We start from the raw sequence: 12,655 nt of genomic DNA, 5'->3' as shown, positions 1-12,655 counted from the left end.
AAGTATACTATTTACACTCTTTAATGACGTATTTTATCCTCCCTCATGCCATTAAAGGACTAGTCAAGTTCTTTCCATGGTGTCAGAAAGGAGTACATCTTCTTTCTTCTCGGGGTCGATTGATATCGGGTGATTTGTGAAAAAAACACATCCTCCCCGGCTGACAAGTGGCTAGCAGCTAATGATGTGTGTCCATCCTAGGCTAAACTAATAGTGATCACCTCAATTACAGCAAATAACCTGCATTCCCTTGAAGCTTAAGTATCTTTATCAAGAAGGCTAATCATGTTACACAGCGAGAAAGCCAGGAGCAGGCATGATAAAAGCGAAGCTAATCTAGCTTCAAAACAACACCAAGAAATGAGTGCTTAGTAAAGTTTGAAGGGGAACTGCACTTCTTTTGGAATTGTGTTCACAATCATTATGACATACAAGAACCCACTTGTCTTGTTTTGGGGATTTTAAAGATGATAAAAAAACGCTGGGTCACTGTTGTAGCCTTCAAAGCCCCTAAAACTACTTCAAACCCTCCATCAACGTTTTTTATACAATGATCCGAGTGTATCTGAGCACTCACAGGAGTAGTTACGTACCAGTGGTCTCTCTAGTCCTCTCTCACCACAATTCCAGTCTTTCACTTCTATCCATTCTACGCGCAACAAATGACTTAACTCTGTTACCCTTAACTCATAATTTATTTATTTATTTTTCTGAAGGGAAAACATTTGATTTTACTGTTGTTTACTGTTGAAAAAACTCAATAAAGAAATGTTTAAAAAACTACTACTTACGACTGATGCAGGGTTGTTTTATACACATACATACAGTACATACATATTTATGTTTTTTTAATTATTTTTTTATTTTATTTTTTATAATTAATTTATTTACTTTTGTTTAATACATTTTTTTATTTGTGTATTTATTTAAAATGTTTTGGTTTTTCATTTATTTATTATGTGGGGGAAACATTTGATTTTATTGTTAATTGTATATGTTGAAAAAACTCAATAAACAAATGTGTAAAAAAAAACTTCTACTTTGGGGAGCCTTGTTTTTAATGAATACTGAGGCCTTCTACTTATGACTGCTGCAGGGTTGGTATATATTTTTATATATATATATATATATATATATATATATATATATATATATATATATATATATATATATATGTATACATATATACGTGTTTTTTTGTTTTATTAACATTTTTTATGTACTTTATGGACTTAACTCTGTACATCCCCTTCTTTATTTACTGTGCATGTGGCATCAAACATTCCCGTTTGCATCAATGCCAGAAAGAAGAATACCTCATGGTCACTGGTATCTGTCATGTCTGTGTTGATCATGTCTTTGTTTTGCTTGGTTTTTGGACACTTTTTAGTTCTTGTCTTCACTCCCTTGCTTTGTCACCATAGTAACCATTAGTTTCACCTGGTTCACATCCTCATGTCACGCACCTGTCTCACGTTTTCACATTTTGAGTCACGCACCTGTTTTCACTAATCATGTCACTAGTATTTAAGGCCATTGTTGCCAGGCAGTCGGCCTGGCGACATCACTCTTGACACACTTTTTCATCACTTTGCTTCATGTCATGTCACAGTTCTTTGCCAAGTAAGTTTTGTTCATTTATGCCACAGTTAGTGTTTTTGTTTCATTGTTCATAGTTTCTGCCTTTTGTGCAAGTTTTATTTTCATAGCCAAGTTTTTGTACTTCCGCCATTGTGCGCGCCTTTTGTTTATTCTTTTTTTGAGTGTTAATATTAAATCATGTTTCTTAATTCACGTTTTTTTCCGTTGCCTTCCGGAGAAACAAAACCCAAGAACCAAGTCGTGACAGTATCGGAGCTTTGGAAAGATGTACTCTTGATATCATAGACTGGTGTCATAGTCCTAAATGGTATCATAGTTTTAATGGTATCATAGTCTTAAATGGTATCATAGTTTTAATGGTATCATGGTCTTAAATGGTATCATAGTCTTACATGGTATCATAGTCTTAAATGGTCCATGATCTAAAATGGTATCATAGTCTTAAATGGTATCATAGTCTTAGATGGTATCATAGTCTTAAATTGTATTATAGTCTCAAATGGTATCATAGTTTTAATGTATCATAGTCTTAAATGGTATCATAGTCTTACATGGTATCATAGTCTTAAATGGTCCATGATCTAAAATGGTATCATAGTCTTAAATGGTATCATAGTCTTAGATGGTATCATAGTCTTAAATTGTATTATAGTCTCAAATGGTATCATAGTTTTAATGTATCATAGTCTTAAATTGTCCATAGTCTTAGATGGTATCATAGTCTTAAATGGTATCATAGTCTTAAATGGTATCATAATCTTAAATGGTATCAGTCTTAAATGGTCCATAGTCTTAAATGGTATCATTGTCTTAAATAGTCCATAGTTTTAAATGGCATCATAGTCTTAAATGGTCCATAGTGTTAGATGGTATCATAGTCTTAAATTGTATCATAGTCTTAATTGGTATCATTGTCTTAGATGGTATCATAGTCTTAAATAGTATCATAGTCCTAAAAGTGGTGGCGTCTTTAGCTTTGAGAATCGTCTGCATTTGTACAAAATCAACAAAAACGTATTGTCCCAGTCAGTACGCAACACGTAAGAAGGCGGCAGACATGATTGGTGCCAGAATGATCACCTTCTCTAAATAATTAGTTTTTCACGAGTATCAGGTCGTAACTGTCTTATCTGTGATGCTAATTCCTGCATACAAGCCTCTGCTGATCAGGAAGCAAGCTACAGTGAAGCAGGTGAGGACCTGGCCAGAGGGAGTAAGCAGGATGTGGTACCGTCATGTTTTAAGACGGCCACAATCATTCCAGTGCCTAAAAAACCTACAATACTCTCCCTCATTGATTATCGCCCCGTTGCACTCACCCCCATCATAATGAAGTGCTTCGAGAGGCTGGTAAAGGAATATATTGTCTCCAGACTTCCCCCCACATTCGACCCATACCAGTTTGCCATCTCCTCTGCACTCCACCTTAGCTTAGAACATCTGGAAGGAAAGGACACACACGTGCGATGTTGTTCCTGGACTTTAGCTCAGCATTCAACAGCATCATCCCGCAGCACTTGGTGAGCAAACTGGCCCCCCTTGGATTCTGTACCGCCCTATGCAACTGGCTGCTTGACTTCCTCACAGACAGACCCCAATCTGTGAGAGTGGGCAACAACACCTCCAGTGCCATCTCCCTGAGCACCGGCTCCCCCCAGGGCTGCGTACTGAGTCCGCTGCTGTTCACGTTGATGACCCATGACTGCCGCGCCAGGTCCACTACTAACCACATTGTGAAGTATGCGGACGACACGACAGTAGTGGGCCTCATCCGTGACAACAACGACATGGACTACAGGGAAGAGGTGAAACATCTGGTTGACCGGTGCAGAACCAACAACCTGGGGCCGTATTTATCAAGCGTCTTAGAGTGCCATTTTACACTTAAGTCCTGAGAATTTGCGAAATTTAGTCCTACTCTCAAACTTAAGAATAAAAGCTACTTATCAACTTTCTTAAGTCTAAGAATCACTCCTACTCTCCACGATATTTAAGAGAACTTCAGAGGTGTCTTAAGTGGTTAGGAGTTGCCAGCAGGGGATGGCACTGAGGCGAGAGAGACGTGCGCGAACGTTCAGGGAGCGGAAGGATGTCCTGGCTTTGTTTGATGACGAGCAGCTGATCAAACGGTATCGTTTAGACAGAGCGGGTATTATTTTTGTCACAGATTTAATAATTTTCGATTCCATGTTGATTTCTGCATGTGGCTGCAGTGGGCTAGTATATATAGAGCCACCCACACCAGTTTCAAATTAGTTGCCTAATTAATGAATTGGAAAGAAAAGGAAACATTTATTTTTGATTCATTGCCAATATTGTTTGTTTGTTTTGTATTATTTTGTAGTTTATTGTCAAAATATACACTCCCATTGTGCACTTAAATATTTCTAAGATATTTCTTTATTCTTAGACAAGGGATTCCCTTCCGTGATTGGTCATTTCTATGGACACAGAAATGACATCACCTAAAATTCCGTTTACGGCACATAGTAATGTCGTAATTCAGCTCTGAGTGTGACACTTAAGATTCAGTCCTACACTTCGCTGAAAGTGTGAGTAAGACGCTTGATAACTAACTTTTAAGTGCAACTTTCAGCGAATAATTTCTTTACTCATAAGTCAACACTTAGCAGACTTCTTAGGAGTAATTCTAAGAAGCTGGAAAAATACGGCCCCTGGTCCTGAATGTCGACAAGACCAAGGAGATCATCGTTGACTTCAGGAAGCACCAGTCCAGCCATGCTCCACTCTTCATCAACGGCACAGCGGTGGAGATGGTAAGCAGCACCAAGTTCCTGGGGGTGCAGATAACTGACAATATAACCTGGTCCCTACACACCGGAGCTCTTGTAAAAAGAGCTCAGCAGCGCATACACTTTTTGCGTCAGATGAAAAGAGCACAGCTCCCTCCCCCCATTCTCACCACATTATACAGAGGCACTATAGAGAGTCTACTGACCAACTGCATCTCTATCTGGACTGGAGCCTGCAGTGCCTCAGACTGGAAGTCTCTCCAGAGAGTGGTGAGGACGGCGGAAAAGATCATCAGGGGCCGTACTTATCAAGCTTCTTAGAATTACTCCTAAGAAGTCTGCTAAGAGTTGACTTAAGAGTAAATAAATTATTCGCTGAAAGCTGCACTTAAAAGTTAGTTATCAAGCATCTTACTCACACTTTCAGCGAAGTGTAGGACTGAATCTTAAGTGTCACACTCAGAGCTGAATTACGACATTACTATGTGCCGTAAACGGAATTTTAGGTGACGTCATTTCTGTGTCCATAGAAATGACCAATCACGGAAGGGAATCCGTTGTCTAAGAATAAAGAAATATCTTGGAAATATTTAAGTGGACAATGGGAGTGTATATTTTGACAATAAACTGCAAAATAATACAAAACAAACTAGTCCCCGTCGGCACTCACGCTACCGCTCCCTCTCTTCTATCGCCCACACACTCACTGACGTCACTCACCTCACGGCCACACACATACGCTACTGTCATAACATTTTCTTTCCAATTCATTAATTAGGCAACTAATTTGAAACTGGTGTGGGTGGCTCTATATATACTAGCCCACTGCAGACACATGCAGAAATCAACAAGGAATCGAAAAGTATTAAATCTGTGACAAAAATAATATCCGCTCTGTCTAAACGATACCGTTTGATCAGCTGCTCGTCATCAAAAAAACCAAAACATTGTTCCGTTCCCTGAACGTTCGCGCACGTCTCTCTCGCCTCAGTGCCATCCCCTGCTGGCAACTCCTAACCACTTAAGACACCTCTGAAGGTCTCTTAAATATCGTGGAGAGTAGGAGTGATTCTTAGACTTAAGAACGTTGATAAAAAGCTTTTATTCTTAAGTTTGAGAGTAGGACTAAATTTCGCAAATGCTCAGGACTTAAGTGTAAAATGGCACTCTAAGAAGCTTGATAAGTACGGCCCCTGGACTCCTCTTCCTCCTAACCAGGAGATCACAAAAAGCCGCTGCCTGACCAGGGCTCAGAAAATCTGCAAGGACTCCTCCCACCCCCACCAAGGACTGTTTTCACTGCTGGACTCTAGAAAGAAGTTCCGCAGCCTCCGAAGCAGAACCTCCAGGTTCTGTAACAGCTTCTTCCCTCAGGCCGTAAGACTCTTGAACGCATCATAAAAATCCTCTCAACTCCCCCCAAAATGGATTAACTCGCTGGAATAAAAATGACAATCTAACATACATCCATAAACGTGGACGCATGTGAAAAAGTGCAATATATTTATCTGTACAGTAACCTATTTATTTATTCATATATGAACCTTATTGCTTTTTTATCCTGCACTACCATGAGCTAATGAAATGAAATTTCGTTCTTATCAGTACTGTAAAGTTCAAATTTGAATGACAATAACAAGGAAGTCTAAGTCTAAGTCTAGTCTAATTGTTGAGTTATTGTGTACTATTGACTTTGTGTTGGTCAAACAATTGTACGTAATAAAAGAACGAGTTTAAAATGTTTTTAATAGTGTCAACAGCACTTACCATGAATAAATTGTAAAAATGTACGATAATTGCATGCGATCGGTATTGGTATCGGCCAATCTCACTCAAAAATTTTTGATCGGAACATTCCTGTTTTCTTTCGGATTCTTCGCCTGGCTTTGAAGGGGAACTGCACTTTTTTTGCCTATTATTATCCTTATGAGAGACAAAAACAAATACTGTATGTATTTTTCTTTTATTTATGCATTCTAATTTGTAATACTCGGCTCGTTTTAGGGAGCTAGCAATGATGCTAATGGGAATAATCCATTAAATCAGTCTAAATATGCACCTAAAAAGCACCAACAATACCACTTGTGACCTGAATATCAACCAAGTGTTTTTAGCAATATTTTTATTATAAGCTTTTACGCCGCGATCTAAGAGCGCTAACTAGCTCATGCAGCTACCATGTTGACATACTGAGCTGCTGCTCATGATCGCCTGTTAGCTGGTGAAAGTTAACTCTAGATTATAAATCATGCTTCTCACCTGGATAGTAGAAAGGTTGTGGACATAAACCAAGAAGTTGGTCATCTGACATTCAACTTATACCCCGGATATGGCAAGAAAGACACAAAAAGACGCTAGTTTGCAATACCAGCTTTTTTTTTCAACCCTTTGCAAAGATTATGATTAATTCTTCATCTGAATGGGAAGGTATAAACATCCCAGTGAGAGCAAACATTGTACAGTGAGTGATTGTTTTATTATGTTTGTTAACTCTCATGAAGTCTGCCATGATTAGTAGGAAAAATGAACGTTGTGATGCGTCTATGAAAATAATACACCGCTGCATGCTTAAAATTAGCAAAATATGTAAATATTACATATTATTATAAATGTTACTACATGACATATATACTTACATCATGATTATATTACATGTTATTATGAATGTTACTACATTACATATATACTTGTATATATTACATGTTATTATGAATGTTACTACATTACATATATACTTACACCATGTATATATTACATATTATTATAAGGCTCCAGCACCCCCCATGACCCAGAATGGGACAAGCGGCAGAAAATGGATGGATGGATAAATGTTACGACATTACATATATACTTACATCATGTATATATTACATGTTATTATAAATGTTACTACATGACATATATACTTACATCATGATTATATTACATGTTATTATGAATGTTACTACATTACATATATACTTGTATATATTACATGTTATTATGAATGTTACTACATTACATATATACTTACACCATGTATATATTACATATTATTATAAGGCTCCAGCACCCCCCATGACCCAGAATGGGACAAGCGGCAGAAAATGGATGGATGGATAAATGTTACTACATTACATATATACTTACATCATGTATATATTACATGTTATTATAAATGTTACTACATTACATATATACTTACATCATGTATATATTACATGTTATTATGAATGTTACTACATTACATATATACTTACATCATGTATATATTACATGTTATTATGAATGTTACTACATTACATATATACTTGCATCATGTATATATTACATTTTATTATGAATGTTACTACATTACATATATACTTGCATCATGTATATATTACATGTTATTATGAATGTTACTACATTACATATATACTTGCATCATGTATATATTACATGTTATTATGAATGTTACTACATTACATATATACTTGCATCATGTATATATTACATGTTATTATGAATGTTACTACATTACATATATACTTACACCATGTATATATTACATATTATTATAAGGCTCCAGCACCCCCCACGACCCAGAATGGGACAAGCGGCAGAAAATGGATGGATGGATTAATGTTACTACATTACATATATACTTACATCATGTATATATTACATGTTATTATAAATGTTACTACATTACATATATACTTACATCATGTATATATTACATGTTATTATGAATGTTACTACATTACATATATACTTGCATCATGTATATATTACATTTTATTATGAATGTTACTACATTACATATATACTTGCATCATGTATATATTACATGTTATTATGAATGTTACTACATTACATATATACTTGCATAAAGTATATATTACATGCTATTATGAATGTTACTACAATACATATATACTTGCATCATGTATATATTACATGTTATTATGAATGTTACTACATTACATATATACTTACATCATGTATAGATTACATGTTATTTTGAATGCTACTACATTACATATATAATTACATCATGTATATATTACATGTTATCATAAATGTTACTACATTACATATATAATTACATCATGTATATATTACATGTTATCATAAATGTTACTACATTACATATATACTTACAGTGTGTATATAAAACCTTGATGGAGGTTTTTGGATGTTTTAAGAGCGCTTTATAGGCGGATTAGATCAAAGCCCATTAGCTCCATTGTTACCTGACTTTTGCTAGCTTTTAATTACGATTTAGAATGCTTAAAAAAAAAAAAAAAAACATATGTGTGCTTGTTCCACATAAGGATTGAGAATGGTAGGTGTGCTGTTCCCCTTAACAGTTCAGCAGATCCGAAATTTGTCCGCCTCTGCCTTTCACACAGAATATTGCTAGAGTACCGTTGTGCTCTTCCACACAGCATCACACGATCAGATCGTTATATGATATCAGTACAGCATCCGTATAAAATGCTCATATGACAGTGACAGCTGTTTCCAAAAACCTGCATGGCGAGGGAAGTGAGACTTCACGGCCGTGCTTTGCACTTTTTTCCTTTCACATCCTGCTTATTATAACATACAATAGAATATATATATATATATATATATATATATATATATATATATATATATATATATATATATATATATATATATATATATATATATATATATACAGTGGGGCAAAAAAGCCACCCATTGATTGTCAATGGGTGGCTGACTAAATACTTTTTTGCCCCACTGTATATGTATATATATACAGACACATAAATATATGTATGTATGTATGTATGTGTGTACATATGTAAATATATATATTTGTATGTACTTTATATATGTATATATATATATATATATATATATATATATATATATATATATATATATATATATATATATATATATATATATATATATATATATATATATATATATACAGTGGGGCAAAAAAGTATTTAGTCAGCCACCGATTGTGCAAGTTCTCCCACTTAAAATTATGACAAAGGTCTGTAATTTTCATCATAGGTACACTTCAACTGTGAGAGACAGAATGTGAAGAAAAAAAATCTAGGAATTCACATTGTAGGAATTTTTAAGAATTTATTTGTAAATTATGGTGGAAAATAAGTATTTGGTCACTTCAAACAAGGAAGATCTCTGGCTCTCACAGACCTGTAACTTCTTCTTTAAGAAGCTCTTCTGTCCTCCACCGTTACCTGTATTAATGGCACCTGTTTGAACTTGTTATCTGTATAAAAGACACCTGTCCACAGCCTCAAACAGTCAGACTCCAAACTCCACTATGGCCAAGACCAAAGAGCTGTCGAAGGACACCAGGAAAATAATTGTAGACCTGCACCAGACTGGGAAGAGTGAATCTACGATAGGCAAGCAGCTTGGTGTGAAAAAATCAACTGTTGGAGCAATTATCAGAAAATGGAAGACATACAAGACCACTGATAATCTCCCTCGATCTGGGGCTCCACACAAGATCTCATCCCTTGGGGTCAAAATGATCATGAGAACGGTGAGCAAAAATCCCAGAACCACACAGGGGGACCTGGTGAATGACCTGCAGAGAGCTGGGACCAAAGTAACAAAGGTTACCATCAGTAACACACTACGCCGACAGGGAATCAAATCCTGCAGTGTCCCCCTGCTTAAGCCAGTGCATGTCCAGGCCCGTCTGAAGTTTGCCAGAGAGCACATGGATGATACAGCAGAGGATTGGGAGAATGTCATGTGGTCAGATGAAACCAAAATATAACTTTTTGGTATAAACTCAACTCGTCCTGTTTGGAGGAAGAAAATACTGAGTTGCATCCCAAGAGCACCATACCTACTGTGAAGCATGGGGGTGGAAACATCATGCTTTGGGGCTGTTTTTCTGCTAAGGGGACAGGGCGACTGATCCGTGTTAAGGAAAGAATGAATGGGGCCATGTATCGTGAGATTTTGAGCCAAAACCTCCTTCCGTCAGTGAGAGCTTTGAAGATGAAACGTGGCTGGGTCTTCCAGCATGACAATGATCCCAAACACACCGCCCGGGCAACGAAGGAGTGGCTCCATAAGAAGCATTTGAAAGTTCTGGAGTGGCCTAACCAGTCTCCAGACCTCAACCCCATAGAAAATCTGTGGAGGGAGTTGAAAGTCTGTGTTGCTCAGCGACAGCCCCAAAACATCACTGCTCTCGAGAAGACCTGCATGGAGGAATGGGCCAAAATACCAGCTACTGTGTGTGCAAACCTGATAAAGACCTATAGTAATCCTTTGACCTCTGTTATTGCCAACAAAGGTTATATTACAAAGTATTGAGTTGAATTTTTGTTATTGACCAAATACTTATTTTCCACCATAATTTACAAATAAATTCTTTAAAAATCCTACAATGTGAATTCCGGGATTTTTTTTTCACATTCTGTCTCTCACAGTTGAAGTGTACCTATGATGAAAATTACAGATCTCTGTCATCATTTTAAGTGGGAGAACTTGCACAATTGGTGGCTGACTAAATACTTTTTTGCCCCACTGTATATATATATATATATGTATGTATTTGTACATATATATATATATATATATATACATATATATATATATATATATATATATATATATATATATATATATATATATATATATATATATATATATATATATAATATATATTATATATATATATGTATGTATGTATATATATATATATATATATATATACATATATATATATATATGTATATATATATATATATATACATATATATATATATATATATATACACATATATATATATATATATATATATATATGCATACTGTTTATCCCTAAATGTTACATTTAAGTATGTAAACTCGTATAGAGTTATGTTAAAAGTGCTGAAAGATAATGACAACCACATGAAGCAACAAGCCACCATCACATCAAAACCAGAAATTAGGAAGTGTTTTTTTTGTTTTTTTAACAAATGAACATTAAATAACACTGATTCATGACCTTGCGTATGTGTGTTTTTTGTAATTAAACCCGACTAATTACCATGTTTTACAAAGTAAAGTAAACAAGGGACTCCTCTGTATAAGTTATTAACAAAATCATACATAGTTATGTACTGCATATACTTTAAATACATGAAACATTTGGAATTGATTAAACATCACTTTAAGGGACAAATGACTCTATATATGTTTTTTTATTATTTTTGCAAACGCGGATTGTAGAGAGCCATTAAAGTGCATTTTCCCTCCAATTTCCATACAAATTGACTGTTAAATTAGATATGATTAGTTTATTTCAAAGGGGACAATGCAATTTCTTAAAACACATGACTACACATGGTTAAAAAAGCCAGAATTAGCCAGAAGGCTAGTTTTCATCTGTAATCCCCTGGCCATGATGTAAAAAAGGCAGTAAAAATACAATTTAAAAGAAAAAGGAAAGAAAGAGAGAGAAAAAGGAAAAAAAGCACACAATGACTGAAGCAATGAAGCAAATAATGACAATTGTAATTCAAGCATGAAATGCTCAAGGATTTCAATGCAAACGTGTAAAGCTCACATGCATAACAATTCCAGATCCTGCAGAGACAAAAACCCACGCACCAATTCATGTTCACAACTAAAGTAACTTCAAGTTATCTTGTAGTTTGGCGTACTTACTTAGATCAGCAAACGTCGCACTGCAGTGTGTCCCCTTTCAAACGTTCCTTTGGTTTGAGACTGTTTGTATTTTGGAGGGGGTTATAGCGGTTTTTACAATGCCTCAGTAGGAGGGGGGAAACACCCAATAACGAGGTCCGGCTGCTCGACCTAAAGGGGACTACTTTAATTGGACTTAGAGCGCCCTCTGTAGGGTGACTGGTGCATCACACTGCATGCAAATCAGCACCCACGCGAGTTAATGTTTGAAACAAAATATTTCATTATTGCGTGAATGTATTCAACTTATTCTTCTTCACCAGATTTTGACGCGCTCTACCTTCCACATTTTTCACCCGATTCAAACCGTTCCGATTTCAAACAGGAAACGTGGACCCCAACTTAAACGTGGACTCCGACTTAAACAAGTTGAAAAACTTATTGGGGTGTTACCATTTAGTGGTCAATTGTACGGAATATGTTCTTTACTGTGCAATCTACTAATAAAAGTTTCAATCAATCAAAAAAAAAATAATCGCGGGCTTTCCCTTGACACATTCGAAAAATTCCCAGATTGACCATTTTTCAAACTTCCATCATTTCCGCATTATACAAACGATTCAAACCATTCCACCTTTAACCATACTTGCCAACCCTCCCGCTTTTCCAGG

General features: G+C 35.8%; 1 protein-coding gene across 1 annotated transcript in view; it reads right to left on the bottom strand.

The window, feature by feature from the left end:
- alpl (alkaline phosphatase, biomineralization associated) overlaps positions 1–12,141 on the bottom strand; it is a 64,003-nt gene extending 51,862 nt beyond the window's left edge. The window contains exon 1 of the mRNA XM_062038046.1: positions 12,006–12,141. The gene's annotated coding sequence lies outside the window, so the exon portion shown is untranslated. The remainder of the gene's footprint in view (positions 1–12,005) is intronic.
- Positions 12,142–12,655: the final 514 nt, after the last annotated feature.

Source organism: Entelurus aequoreus, linkage group LG26, assembly GCF_033978785.1.
Source record: "Entelurus aequoreus isolate RoL-2023_Sb linkage group LG26, RoL_Eaeq_v1.1, whole genome shotgun sequence".
NCBI lineage: Eukaryota > Metazoa > Chordata > Actinopteri > Syngnathiformes > Syngnathidae > Entelurus > Entelurus aequoreus.
This window is presented reverse-complemented; position numbering and strand designations above follow the sequence as displayed.